This window comes from Macaca fascicularis, chromosome 10 (genome assembly GCF_037993035.2).
Source record: "Macaca fascicularis isolate 582-1 chromosome 10, T2T-MFA8v1.1".
Classification (NCBI taxonomy): Eukaryota; Metazoa; Chordata; class Mammalia; order Primates; family Cercopithecidae; genus Macaca; species Macaca fascicularis.
Window position 1 is genome coordinate 63792399 of NC_088384.1, and position 15231 is coordinate 63807629.

Sequence of the window (15231 nt, forward strand, 5' to 3'; positions counted from 1 at the left end):
CATTCTGTCTAAGGTGGGGTTATCAGGACCACAGGCGCTGGTTGCTCCAGGAACTATTGCCTCATAGAAAGCATTTTACTTTGCTTATGTCTCAGGATAATCAGGATTTTAGGAAAGGACCCAGTTAGGAAGGTCCCAGGAGGTGCAGGCCGGGGAGTGGCTGGGACCGCCATCATCTACATCACGACTGGGCTCCCTGATAATGAGGAGGAGATTTTATAATGTATTTATTCAGAGGTAATTCGCACACTGTAGGATTCGCCCATTTAAGCATATAAGTCAATGACTTTAGCATATTCACAGAATTTTATATCCAAACCACAATCAATTTTGCAATATTTTTGTTACCCTAAAAAGAAACCTTAAACTTTTTAGCCTTTATATGCCAATTTCTCCATCCCCTTTCAGCCCTAGGGGGCCACTGACGTGCTTTCTCCACAGATGTCCCTCTTCTGGGCATTGCACGTAAACGGAATCACTGTGTGTATGTGTCTGGTTCCTCTCACTTAGCATGTTTCCAAGGTTCTTCCAGGCTGCAGCTTGAATCACTACTTCATTTATTTTTATTACAAATAATAACCTGTTGTATGGATATACCATATTTTATGTATCCAGTCATTAATTAATGAGAAGCAGGGTTATATTGGCTATTGTTTTGGCTTTTTGGCTGTTTTTAATAAAATACTGTTATGATCATTCCCGTTCAGACTTTCATGTGGACCTATGTTTTTCTATCTCTTGGGCATATACCTAAAAGTAGAATTATTGGGTCATATAATAACTGTATGTTTAACTTTTTGAGAAACTGCCAGATAGTTTTCCAAAAGTAGTTGCACCATTTTGCATTCCCATCAGCAGTGTATGAGGGTTCCAGTTTCTCTATATCCTTGCCAACACTTGTTACCTGTCTTTTTTATTATAGCCATGCTAGTGGGTGTGGAGTGAGACAAGTGGTAAGAATTTGACAAATGTGACACCTGGAAATTTTAATTTTCATAATATCGAAGGGCTCTTGTAATTTTTTTTTTTTTTTTTTTTTTTTTGAGACAGAGTTTTGCTCTTGTTGCCCAGGCTGGAGTACAATGGCGTGATCTCAGCTCACTGCAACCTGTGTCTCCAGGTTCAAGCGATTCTCCTGCCTCAGCCTCCTGAGTAGCTGGGATTATAGGCATGCGCCACCACGCCTGGCTAATTTTGTATTTTTAGTAGGGACAGGGTTTCTCCATTTTCATCAGGCTGGTCTTGAACTCCTGACTTCAGGTTATCCGCCCTCCTCAGCCTCCCAAAGTGCTGGGATTACAGGCGTGAGCCACCACGCCCAGCAAGAAAATTTTTTAAAAAGACAAACAATCCAATAGAAAATCTGGGGAAAAGTCATGAACACAAATCACAAGAAAATAAATATAAATGTCTCTGCTATACATGTGAAAATATGGTTAAGCTCTTCAACAATAAAAATTTAACCCAAAAAGGAAATGTTCCTATTTTCTTACATTGGAAAAAAGTTAAACACAACAACAATGCTGGATTGATATGTGGCCTTCATGCCACGCTGGCAGAGTGGGAATTCAGTAGTCCTTGTTAGTAGCAATTTAGCAATCTGTTAAACATTTAAAAATTACATATTCATCAACACAATGTTCCACATCTAGGATTTTTATCCCACGGAAATATTTGCCTACGTGCGCAGAGTTGGCTGAAAAATTATTCACTGTGATATAGTTTCTAAGAGTAAAAAAACAAAGAAAATGAGAGAAACAGCCCAAATACATATCAATAATAGATTTATTTATTTATTTATTTATTTATTTATTTATTTATTTATTTTCATAGTGATGGAGTCTCACTATGTTGCCCAGGCTGGTCTCAAACACCTGGCCTCGAGCTATCCTCCAGCCTCAGCCTCCCAAAGGGCTGGGATTACAGGTGTGAGCTACCATACCCAGCCCAATAGTAAATTTTAAATACAATGTTTAATATTTATGATATCAGATTTAAAACATCAATCAAAATATGTGCATGCACTGAAAGAGATCTGTCATATATAAAATGCTGTAAGCGAGTTGTAAAACACTAAGCAGAGGAGAATTTGCATTTTTTAAGAATGCAAACTGATTTCTTAAGGTCAACGAAAGGAGATCTGGGTATTTCCAACCATTCGCAGCTTTGTGCCTGAGGCATGATGTTATGCAGGAATTTCACTTTCTAAGTGAATTATTCCTGTAATGCTCACTCTGTTCAAAAATAAAGTTATTTTTAAAAAGGTCATATTCCCATAGTAAAAGTCAAACGCCTGAAGATGATGAAAAGCAAGTGCCCACTCCACTCCTTACCTCCCAGTTCCGCTTCCCAGGTCTCCTAAAGGTTGTGGAGTCCTAAATATAGAAGATGAGAGGCTAGTTCACACAGTAGTTTATTATTCATTCCTCTGCCTCCCACTGTTTTGACTAATTGATCAACAGATAGATAAATATTCTACTAGTTGCTTTTATGAGATTGAAAACTATCATCACACTCTCCCAGTTCATCATCTCCCAGGAGTCCCTGGCACTTCTCTCTGTAGGATGAGGATGTCAGCACAGCCCTGCTGTGGCCCTCACCACCCCTACGCCTGTGTGCCACCTTCTGTTGTCAAAATTCTCATTTTTTTTCCTCAAGACTGTGCTTTTCCCAACATTTGACCTAAAATATTGAAAACCAAGAAAATAGATGCTTAAACACACAGGCATGGCATGATAAGATGTCTATTTTTTATGATTCTCAGTATGATGAGAGATGATTGACTGAATCTTGGCCAAGGTGGTAGAGCTGCGTTTAAGGCCATTGGAATATTGCAGTTGTGAGCAAAGGTGACTTCAGCTGGGGGATGTGTCACACGTGTCCGTGTGAAGAGACCACCAAACAGGCTTTGTGTGAGCAATAAAGCTTTGTAATCAGCTGGGTGCAGGAGGGCTAAGTCCGAAAACAGAGTCGGCAAAGGGTGGTGGGATTATCATTAGTTCTTACAGGTTTCGGATAGGTGGTGGAGTTAGGAGCAATTTTTTGTGGGCAGGGGGTGGATCGTACAAGTCACATTCTCAAGAATGGGGAGAATATTACAAAGTACCTTCTTAAAGATGGGGAGAATATTACAAAGTACCTTCTCAAGGGTGGGAGGGTATATCATACAAAGTACATTCCCAAGGGCAGGGGAATATCACAAAGTACATTATTGCAAGGGCGGGGAGAGTGTGCTGTCAGAAAGTCAATTGATCATTTAGGGTGGGACAGGAACAAATCACAGTGGTGAAATGTCATCAGTTAAGGCAGGAATTGGCTATTTTCACTACTTTTGTGGATCTTCAGTTACTTCATGCCATCTGGATGTACACGTGCAGGTCAGGAGATATGATGGCTTAGCTTGGGCTCAGAGGCCTGACAGTACTTACAGGCAAAAAGGAAAATGAGCCATGCCTGGAGCTATGGAGCTGACTGAGTTAACACAGCCTGGAGAAGGAGGAGTCAAAGGTGACCCCCAGACAATAAATGGCTTCAGCAGCAGGTAGTGGTGGGATGTGCTAAAACAGGGAGTGGAGGAGAAGCAGATTTGGGTAGGAAATGTGAAGGGTGAAATTTTGGCTAAATGGATTGTCAAGTACCGCAAGTTGCACCTGTATCAGGTGGCCCATATCCTACCTCTGGTTGCCAGCCAGTCTCCAGCCCACTACCCCAGTTTGCATTCCATTGGCACTTGGAAATACCAGAGATACTCTTATTTGCTTATTGACCTGTTGCTGCCCCCCCTCCAACTCCTATTATATAAAGAGTTCCTTTTTTACCTGTAATGCTGAATAATGTTCTGTAACTGATTTCATGTGGTCCCTATTCTGAGCATATGTGTTATTTTCATCATTTGCTATTATTACCAACAGCATAATTCTTGTCCTGTGTATAGCTCCTTGTACATACCCAATGTCTTGCTTGGGAGAAATTCCAGAAAATCAAATAGTCAATAAGTATGCAAATGCAACAAGCTACCCCAGTCCTGTAAAAGAATTGTTCATTTGTGTGTGTGTGTGTGTGTGTGTGTGTGTGTGTGAGAGAGAGAGAGAGAGAGAGAGAGAGAAGGAGGAAGAGGGAGAGGGAGAGAATACATGAGCAGTATATATAGTTCTTTAGATTCCTAAAATGAGGAACCAAAAAAAAAAAAAATCAGTACAAAGAGATAATGATTGACATATACAGTCAAGCTTTGCTTAACAGTGGGGCTATGTCTGAGAAATGTGTCACTAGGTGATTTTGTCGTTGTGTGAACATCATAGAGTGACTTACACAAACCTAGATGATAGAGGCCACTCCACACCTAGGCTGTATGGTATGGCCTATTGCTCCTAGGCTGCCAACCTGTACAGCGTGTAACTGCTGGATACTGCAGACAATTGTAACACAATGGTAAGTGTTTCTACGTCTAGTCTAAACATTTCTGAACATAGAAAAGGTACAATGGAAACATGGCACTATAACTTGGGCCCACCGTTGTATATGTGGGCCGTCGCTGATGGAAGTGTCCCTATGCAGCACAGAACTGTAGCTCATTCCCACAACAAGCCCAGTGGAGAGAGGTGAGAGGGATGCAGAAAAGGAAATGAGGGAAGAGAAAGAAACCAGAAGAAAAGTATAAGCCAAATGGGGAAAACGTAGTAACAAAAGGTTGCCTTTGAGGCCAGGCGAGTGGTCAGATGAAGCCAGCAAGCTGGCCTGGGAGGACAGAGGAGGAAGGAAGGAAGGAAGGCCTCCTACACCGGAGGCGCCCCCAACCCGCCCACGCCCTGGGCCTCTGAGGCTCCGGGTGTTCCTCCTCCCTGGGCTGTGCTCTTCCTCCGCCTTCCTCCTTCTCCCCTGCCCAGGTGGATTTCTTCAATGCACAGTCAATTCCCAATTATGGGCTGGAGTCTCCTGGGAAATCCGTCCTTGTTCCTCAACCCCCTTGGGGGCAGATACGGACTCCACAGGCATCCCCCTGATGAGGGTGCTGCCTGTGTGCCCCGCCTCTTCCAGCCCTTCCTGATCGGCATCTGCCAGCTCTTGCTTACCGTGAGAGGTGCATGCAAAGACGCCTGCTGTCACTGGGGCTGCCTCCCTGTCACCTGGTGATGATTCTGTCCACTTTGGCTCTGTTTTAAAGCATCTATGTAATTTGGGGTGCATTTGGGTTCATAATTTTTACATCTTCCACATGAATCATTCTTTATGACATTAAATGGTGGCTTTACTTAGTACTTCAAGAAATATTTTCTGAGGCCTACCGTGGGAGCAGCCTGTTCTGAACGTAGTGGTCAGTGCCAGGTTCCACCGAGCGTGAAATGTAGGGGTGCCACCTCCTCAGGTCGCTCCTGGGGGTCCACCGACCAGGCAGCCTTCTCACCTGAGTCTTAAGTCCTCTAGGTGAGCAACTGTACGCAAAGAGATGTTTTACCTCCTCTTTTCTAACTTTTATATCAGTTCTTTCATTTTTTGGCCTTAGTGCATTTTCTAAAACGTTCCAGAACAGCATTTTATTTTAGTCCCTGAGACCTATTTTCATCAATTTATTTACATATAATGTTTCATGGTCATTTCCTTTTACAGCTATCATTTATAAACATATTACTGGACCTTGGTTTCTTAACAAATATGAAATTACCTGTCTTTTAGTAGAGAAATTTAATCTACTCACATTTTTGTGGTCACTAATATTTTCTTGTAATCCATTTACAACTCATTTATTTTCTTTTCTTGTAATCATGATTTCTATCATTTTTTCCCTTTACTGATGTTTGGAAAATCGATTTTCTCTTCCTCTTCTAGTAAACTGGAAGTTCTCCATTCCGGTTCTTTTGTGTAAGTTTAACTCTTATGTATTAAGAAATGTTACTCTTAAGGATCTTGAAATGGGGAGATTATCTGGGATTATCTAGATAAGACCAATACAAACACACAAGTTCTTGTACAGGGAAGAGGGAGGTCACAGGGTTATAGAAAATGGGACACAAGAAAGAGAAGAGAGGGAGGCTGAGATGTGAGGATGCTGCATTGCTGGCTCTGAGGATGGAAGAAGGCAGTACTGCCTTGGGCCTGGGGCTGGAGAGAGCAGGCTTCTGTTGGAACCAGGAACAGCAGGACTGTTTACAGAATGACAGCCACCATCGTCACCAGCTTTGCCAGCTCACATCAATTTTGACCTAGTAGGCAGGGCTTGGAAGAAGGAACAAAACACATAGTGGGTGGTGGGTGTGGGGGAAGCTTCACAACCGGCATCACAAGTTGAACACAGGGAGTGAATCCCACTGAAACTGGTGCATGTCAGGAGCGTGGCAGGCTCATGGTATGAGCGAGGACCTGGGCCCCCCCCAACTTCCCAGGTTGCATACATCAGCGGAGCGTCTACTTCTGCATGTGAACAGTTGTAGCTCTCTCACTTTTATACACTCTGTGGAAAAGCAGATCAGGACAAGACCTCCAACTTCTCCCGGGATTGCTGCGGGAGAGCCCCTTCTCTGCAGAACTTCTGGAGCCACCTCAGGCTGGAGGGCCCAGATGATGCTACTGAAATAAGTTATTTAGTGATTGATTGATTGATTGATTGATTGATTGATTTCTCTGTCTGTCTGTAGGCCTCGGTCCCTTCCCTCTGACCTCCCCGAGATTTCTCCAGAAACCACCTAAAGCCCTTCTCCATCTGTAGGATTAGGGGTCTCCTGAGAGGCAGGTCTCCCATGAGGCTGCCACATCCACACCTGGAGAACTCTGTCACATTTGGATTAGTTCCCTTTCAAAGTAAATGAGCCTGGGAAAGAAAACAGTTCCACCACCCCTTCTTTCGTAGACCCATCATTTACTGGCCACTTCCCAGATGTTAAGCTGCATGTGCAGCCCCAGCTGGGAGGACAGCGCCCAGCGCAGCCAGGCTCACTGTGAGCATGGGCATGAGCCTATGGTCAGCACCCCGGGCTGCAACTCGTGTTTGGGAAAGTTGTCTAACCTCTCTGGCACTCAGTTATCTCTACGGAGCAGATAGGATGATCTGATTCAGTGATTCTCCTTACAGCAGGGCCCTCAAGTCTTGCTTCAGGGATTGCTGAATTAGGAAAGACCCTGTAGAAACTTCTGTCTTCATCACCTCTCCCTTTGTCCAGGGAAGCATGGGGGGACTTTGAGCAATTCTCTGACTGCAGCCCGGCACTGGGTTTTGTCTTATAGTTGCAGTTTGCTGTAAAATTTAGCAATTAAAGCTGATCCCACCACAGGGTCACGTTCCTCCTTCGCAGCGAGTAGAGTTTCCATGTCCTACGCTTTTCCTACTTGTAAGGTGAGGCTGAGTGAACTTCAGCAGGCACAGGACACACTTTCCATGTGCACCTATTCCTGCAAGGGCCCCAGTGTGAGCCCTGAGGCTCCTGGAGGGAAGGGCAGGCAGGGTTCTGGAAGCAGAGCATGCTGGTCGCCCGACATGTGCACCCACTGGGGCCAGCCTGCTGTGTCAAAGAACCAGAGGGCTGTCACTGTAGTGTCTCTGGTGGCGAGATCACTGGGACAGGGGATGAGGGCCCTGGGGAGGAAATGGAAAAGCATCTTCACTCTCCCATGGTTGTCTTCCTCAGCGAGGCCACCAGACTCACACACGTCTTCGCATCCATGGAAACCTGGGAGCTGCAGATGCCCCCTGTGTTTAGGCAAAACGTGGGGGCTCCTGAACTCGAGCCCTCCCTACACCCCAATCTGAGAACCTTCTGTTCTTTGGAAAAGAGATTTGCAGTCTCTCTTTGTCCCTGGCCTACTTTGAAGTTGCAACAATCAAACTCTGTGTCAGCTCAGGAACAAAACGGACCTGAGAAGTAACATTTCTCAACTCTGGTGAAAGGAAGTCTGTAGCCAGCCCGTGGGCGGAGGCAGCAGAGGCAGGGATGGGCACCTTGCTGCTCTTTTATCTGTCCCAGGCCCCCGGCTTGACCCCATCAGTGACTCACAAAAGTGTCCAAATACATCCATGGCCTAGACAGAGAAAGGCCACCGCCCTCCCATTCCAAGGCCACTGAAGCTGCTCTGCCTGTCCACACTGCCCACTCCCAGGAGGCCAGCAACCCTGTCTAAGGTGGGAGGCAGGCCTTCCTCCCAAGTTGCAGGTGAGCCACTGAGGGCTGAGCTGCATGGCGAAGCCTTAAAGCCAGATCGTGGCAGAGCTGAAACTGGAGCTGCCTTCTGAGCTGGCCTGTGGCTGCACCTCTGCCCTTTTCCGGGTCAGCGACCTTGAACTCAGATGCAGGGTCTGGGAGGTTACTGCAGAGCCAGCCTCTGCTCTGACCTTACTTCCCACTGACCAATCTGGCTCCCGTGGCCCAGCCAAGATGTTGAAACTCATTTTCCTTGTGCTAAAACATGGCTAAGAAAGAAAGCTACTAGCTAGGATTGACCACAAGGTAGCCAGACACTGCCTGCCTGAAAAGATGGATAGAATACTGAGGGGAGAGTGTTTCCCTGCACTCCTCAGCCTCTTCGCCTCCCACTACCCGAGAGTGGTCTCACAGCTGTGGGCAGTTACTCAGACCACATGGCTCCTTTGATCACGCCCCGTTGCCCTGGTCATTCCCTCCGTCCTCCGTTCCACATGGCTTCCTCAGGCACTGGTCCTTCCACAGCTTGGACTGAACCTGCCAGGATGCAGCCAGGGAGGTGGGAGGCTGCCAGTCACCGGGGAGCAGTCCTGGCTCAGGAGGGACAATGGGCTGTGTGTGTGTGTGTGTGTGTGTGTGTGTGTGTGTGTGAGAGAGAGAGAGAGAGAGGAGTTTCTGAAAAGGGAGTACTGACCCCAGGATTGGGATGCTTCCTGTGTGATTGGGGTCGGGGTGTAGGAGCAGAGGAGGGTGGAAGGCCTTGTGTGGAGAGCATCTAACAGCTCTCGGCAGGGTGGGAGCACAAAGGCACTGTCAGCCATCACCACCAGCAGCAATGCTGCCAGGTCCGCACAGGAGGCTGTCCAGACACTGAAGTCGCCTCTCCCTTTCCGGAGGCCCGACACCAGTCCCTCCATGGGAAAGAGCAGAGCAGACACTTAGGTAGGCCCAGAGAGGGGCTCCCATTCACCCTGTGGGAGGGCAATGTTGCTGAGCTGACCCAGCCCCAGCACATCCAGCCGAAGCTTGTGAACTCAGCACAAGTTTATTTTTGTTACTTCTCTTTGGTCTATGAAGAGAAAAACAGCTAATTTTGAGAGTGAGAAAAATGCACCAAGTAATGACAAAGATAGTGTGAGTTATGCTTTAAATCTGTTTTATGGCCCTTTGATGATGAGGAAAATAAAGGAATTATCTGGCTGTGGTTTTGTGACAATAATTATACGGTGGGCATTGACTGAGCTAGAGGATGCTGGAGGGGGACGAGGTCGTTTTGACCCTTCCCCCTTAGTTGCCCATCTCATTCCCCGTCCTGCCAGGAAATTGAAGACAAATTCCATAGGGCATCTGAGGAGAGGTAACAGAGGGATATTTGCCAAGGAAAGCCAACAAGGGAGGGTAAGGGACCCACAGTCAGCAAAAGGGGCACGTGCACCATCCCTAGGCCCCACGGGTGAAGGGTGCAGTGGTGGCCAAGCCCAGTGTGTTAGTTTCCCACAGCTGCGGAACAAATACCACCGCCTTGGCAGCTGACAGCACAAGTTTGTGCTCCCACAGCTCTGAAAGTCAGAGTCAGGACGGGCTCACCGGGCTCCAGGCAGTGTGACAGGGGGCTGTATTCCTTCCGGGCACTCTAGGAAAGAACCCGTTTCCTTGCCTTCCTCGGCTCCTAGAGGCTGCCCACAGTCCTTGCCTCACGGCCTTCTTCCATCTTTCAAGCATGAAGTGAGTTGAGTTCTTCTCATATTGAATCACTTCAACTCTGACTCCCCTACCATTCTACCATCTTTTAAGGAATTTGGGCCCATCTGGATAATCCAGATAATCTTCCTATTTTCAGGTCAGCCTATTAGCACCCTTAACTCCCTCTGCAACCTGAACTTCCCCTTACCAGTTTGCATAACACATCCACAGATTTCAGGGCTCAGGATGTACACATCTCTGGAAGCATTGCTCTGCCTGCCACATGCACCGGGGGTTGCTATAGGCGGTGTGGAGGGACTGCCCAGCAGGAACGCTGGCCCCTGGTGGAAGAATGCAGCTGCTGTTAACTGGGTTCCAGCAGCCAGGAAGAAATACCCCAACACTGGCTCCAGCTGCCCTCATGTCTCCTGCTGCTCCCATTCCCCAAAATTAGCCAAATGCAGCCATCAGTGAAAGGACTAGGGAGCCTGTTACTGGAGTCCAATAATGGCAGACTCCCAGGACCCAGAGCTGCCTGTCAGTGAGAACCATGCGGCCCAACCCCAGAGTGGAAATGAATATCGAGTTTATTATAGGTATGTATAAAATATATATACTCTAAATATATATCTACACATACATATACACGTACACATATATATGATTCTGGAGTTCAGAAGGATGTAGCACAAATATGAAATATCTATTAAAAATGAAATGTTTAATTCACCTAAAGATACAAAAGTGAAAAGACCAGTTGGGAGTTTATTACAGGTGGGAGTGAAATGTATTCAAAGGAAAGAATAAGCTCCCTCAACAGGATAAGTAAAAATACTGGGACATGTGTGAACAAGGCATATACATGCAGTCACAAGCTCCAAGAACTGCCAACCTAATGTTTATGGTGATCAAGGTTTAGACCATAGATGAAAGCTCCAAGAGCCAGGGCACCCCAAACCTTAAAACATTGGGGCTGGAGGGAGAACTTCTCATTGCCAATGGACAGCTCCCCTAAATCCTCAATGAAGCAAGTTCTTCTTGGAGCTGATGTGGCTGAGAACTCATGGGACCCTGTGTTGATGGCACTAAAAGAGAAAGGAAGGAAAAGCCAGAGGTAAGACTCAGGAGTTATGAAGGGACCATTTCCCTGGCTATATATGATGCGTAGTGAGAACTTTAGCATGAAGGATTTGTAAATTATCTTTTATTTTTGAATTCTTTGCTATGCTGTTATGTGTTGTTTTACAGAAAAAAAAAAATCTGTGTGATACCATGATGCTCTTTTAGTGCAGAATGTCAGGGATTTCTGAAGAATATAGCAGAGATAAGAAAAAAAAGGAGGAGGTGTCTTGAAAATCAGAATATGGGGTATAGAAAGTTCTAAAATCGTAGAACCATGGAATCCTCATAAGCTTCAGGAATGGGGAATGGGGTTCCTTTAAACCAGGTTTTCTATAAAACTGGTAGGTCCCAGAGGAAAGCGAAGCTGTCAGTCACTCTCCACACACCTACAGGCAATCCCACACCTGAAGGAGTCTGGGAGCCCCGCAGCTCCCACCTTCACCATGTCTGAGTTGGTGTCCTCGCATAGGTGTGCTGTGTTTCCTCGTGTGGCCATCTTGTTTCCCAGTAATCCCTAAGCCCCTTGACTTACCATCAAAGGAGTCAATGAGTATTTCACTTAAATTATCCCAAGAAGTAAGAAAAGTGGCAAAATGTTATAATGTAATCAGATTCACAACATTCTCCAGCACACACTACCAGCAACTGGGGAAAATTTCTACTTACAGCGACAACTAAAAACCATTTGGAATCTATTTAGTAGCAAAATGGTATATAGGATCTTTGTAAAAAAAAAAAACAAAAAAAAATCTGAGAGATTTAAATAATTTAACGTATTAAATATTCTTAACACGCCAATTGTCCTGCATGTTAATGTGTAGAATTAAGTGGTTTACCATTGATATTCAGCAGAAATTTTTAAGACTCTAGGGCAGTGCTTCTCAAGCTTTAATGTGCACACAAACCACCTGAGATCTCATTATAAAATGCAGATTTTGAGTCAGTGCATCCAGGATAGGGCACGAGATTCAGCATTGCTAGCAAGCTCCCAGTGCCACCGACGCTGCTGATCCATGGCCCGCATCTGTGCAGCAAGTCTAATGGAGGATATCTCATTTTCCATTGGATCCACCTCAATAAGGGTGTTCCTCAGGGAATGAGCCAGAATCAGCACAAATTAGACCATGTGTGGCCCCACGATTGACCCACTCTTTCTTATTCTTCAAAAGTGGGTTGGGTTTTCAAGGTAACGTTTACAAGAAAGGGCGAAGAGAGTTCTGTTGGCCTTTATCTTTAAATGTCAGTAAGCACTCTATGCTTCTTTCCCAAACATCCATGCACGAATATATGTTTAGCACCATTAGGAAAGGAAGAATCTTGCCTTCAGGGTGACAAAAATCTGGGCAGGAGTTCCAGCTGGTTTCCTTCTTCTGTGCCTGTCCCTAGAGTGCCTGGCCCAAAGACAGGAGTTGTGTTTGCCTTACTGGCCAGAGAGGTTGCTTTGGAAACCCCAGCCTCATCTCAGGGCTTCCAGCAAGGAAACCCTGGGCTTGAGGGCTTCCCTTGAGGCAAAGGGAAATTGCTTGCCCTGAGCAGCCCTTGGCTGGTGTGCGGTTTTTCTTTTTCTTCTCCTACTTTTTAAAATTAGCAGTTGTTCCGTATACTTTTGTCCATTTAGAAGCCTCAGTCAAGTATACTTCTTGCGGCCAGGCCCAGTGGCTCACGCCTGTAACCCCAGCATTTTGGGAGGCCGAGGTGTGTGGATCACAAGGTCAGGAGATCAAGACCATCCTGGCTAACACAGTGAAACCCCATCTCTACTAAAAATACAAAAAATTAGCCGGGCATGGTGGCATGTGTCTGTAGTCCCAGCTACTCAGGAGGCTAAGGCAGGAGAATCGCTTGAACCTGGGAGGCGGAGGTTGCAGTGCGCCGAGATTGCACCACTGCACTCTAGCCTGGGCAACAGAGCAAGACTCTGTCTTGAAAAAGAAAAGGAAAAAAAAAAAAAAGAATGCTTCTTGCCTGTAGGATCTACCGGAGCTATTTCTCTGGGGTGAGTTATGGTCATCTTAAACAAGGAGATTGCCCACAACAATCACAAAAGAGCTTCAAATTCAGAATTCAAGGAACCCCAATCAAGAAAAGGTAGTCACAGGGCAATTATCAAAGTAGCCGTGCATGGTCTGATCAGAGGGAAGTCCTCCAGCTCCGGAACACCTCCTGATTGCAGGTTCCATTTGCCCTCCCGTGAGCAGCCGTGGTGAGCACCCCAAACTCCCAGCCTCCCCAGCTTCGTGGAAACTAGTACTTGTGACATATTTAATGTTAAATCTTCCTGTCAGGAATATGATCTGTCTCTCCATTTTGCCAGATCTTTTGTTCCATCAATAAAAGTTCAGTTTTCCCTCCTTGAAGTCATTCTAAAGTATGTTCTATATGTTTGTTGTTATTGCATTATAAATGTTATTTTTATCATATATTTTCTATATATGCATTAGATAGTAAAGAATTTCATTTTCACATTTTCAAGGTAAACATTTATATCTATAAATAAAGTTACTTTGGCCTCTTACTTTTCAAATTCTCGAAAATTTCTCTGGTCCTCTTTGGCTACCTAAAGAAAGAAACTGAGGCAAAATTAATATAGAGAGTTTATTTGCGCCAAGGTCAAGGACAGCAGCTTTTGCTATAAGCAGGCTTTTAAAGGCAAGAGGAGACAAGGAGTGGGCAGATACAAAGGTGTTTGCCAGGAATTCTCACTGGTTCACAGAAAGAACTTTGGGTGATTATTGGCTCTACACTGTTGAACTATATAGGGTATGGATAGTGGTGTCCGGCACATGGCACGTTGTAGCTACTTGGCATCCATTAGTCCAGAGTTCACATAGCCGGCGGCTTCAGGAGGTCATGATTTAGTTCAAGGTGGGAGGGAGACATGGCTGCTGTGTCTGCTGTCACATTTCAATGCCTCTCTGGGCTTGATAATTAAAAGGGACTCACATTCCTCAGATTCAAAGTTTCTTTTTTTCCTTACCTTTACAGCAAAATCTTTCAAAAGAAGTGTCTGTCCTCGTGGTCTCCAATTCCCCTCTTCCTGCACTCTCTGCGACCTACTCCAGTCTGTGATCCACGTTCTCACCAAGGTGAGAAATGACGTGGGGAAGGCTGAACCCATGGTCAGCTCTGAGCACGCATCCTTCTTGACCAGCCCACCATGTCTGGCACAGGTGGGCACTCCCTCCCTTTGAGGACAGCACGTCTCTGGCCTCAGTGCTCTTGCTGGCCGCCTCTCACCTGGGAGTGGCCGGGGCACAGTCCTCAGACATCTCTGTCTTTCCTGTACTTCCGCCCTTGTTGATTTCCTCCAGTCCCATAGGTGGGAGCCACACCTTCGTTTGCATGTACCTAGGAAAATAATGGCTTCTTTACTTTATCCACCTCACTTATAGCCTTAATGTTTCTGTACTTCTGAAAGATTTCTCAGTCTTTAGCTCTATTTGTGATTTTCTCATTTTTATAATCTGACATTGGCTTGTGTGTCATTTTGGGCCATTTTATTTGTATTTTTTTGGTGTCTTATGTGTTTTCTCGACACATAATTCTTCACCCCACCTAACACTCTTTGCCTAAATTCCATGATGCCTGATATTAATATTTTCTCCCCTGATATTAATATTTTCTCCCCTTTAATTGGCAGCTGTTCAGTACATCTTCATCCTGAGCAAATTTTCACAAACGTCAGGATTAGTTTGTGGTCAATGTGGCTTTTATGAGCATCCTGTGAGTTTTATACTCTAATAAAAGTCTAAGACTCTCAAGTCTATTGGTTTATAAAATCCACCCACATTTATTGTTTCTATTACTGTGCTTTATTTCCTGGTTTTAGCTTGGGTAAATTTTAATTCCTTTGGATTTCCCTCTCATGCGTTCGTGCATGCTACCTGATATTTCCATTCTACTATCACTTACTGCTAAAATTTGTTAATTATACATTTACCCTGGTATTTTTTTCAATGCATCAGTCAGTATCTGCCCAACATAGCCTGTTAGACACCTGCCGTGGGAAACTGGTTTTTCTTCTTCCATGATTGCTCCTTTAAAAAAAAAAAAAGGTAATTAATCATTTTTCTTTTTTAGAAAGTAATTTATTCTTTTTTCAGTAGGAGCCAACCCCTAGATTGGTAAATTCTCCACCATGAGAAAAAGCACAGTAGTGATACCTGACCGTTTTCTAGTGTCGACTAAAGAAAAACATCAAGTTTTTCAAGAATTAAAGTTCATTTTGTTCAGGAGTCTTACTGAAGACCATAGATGGAGGTCTACAGCCCAGGAGCAGCCCTCTAGAGAAATTCCA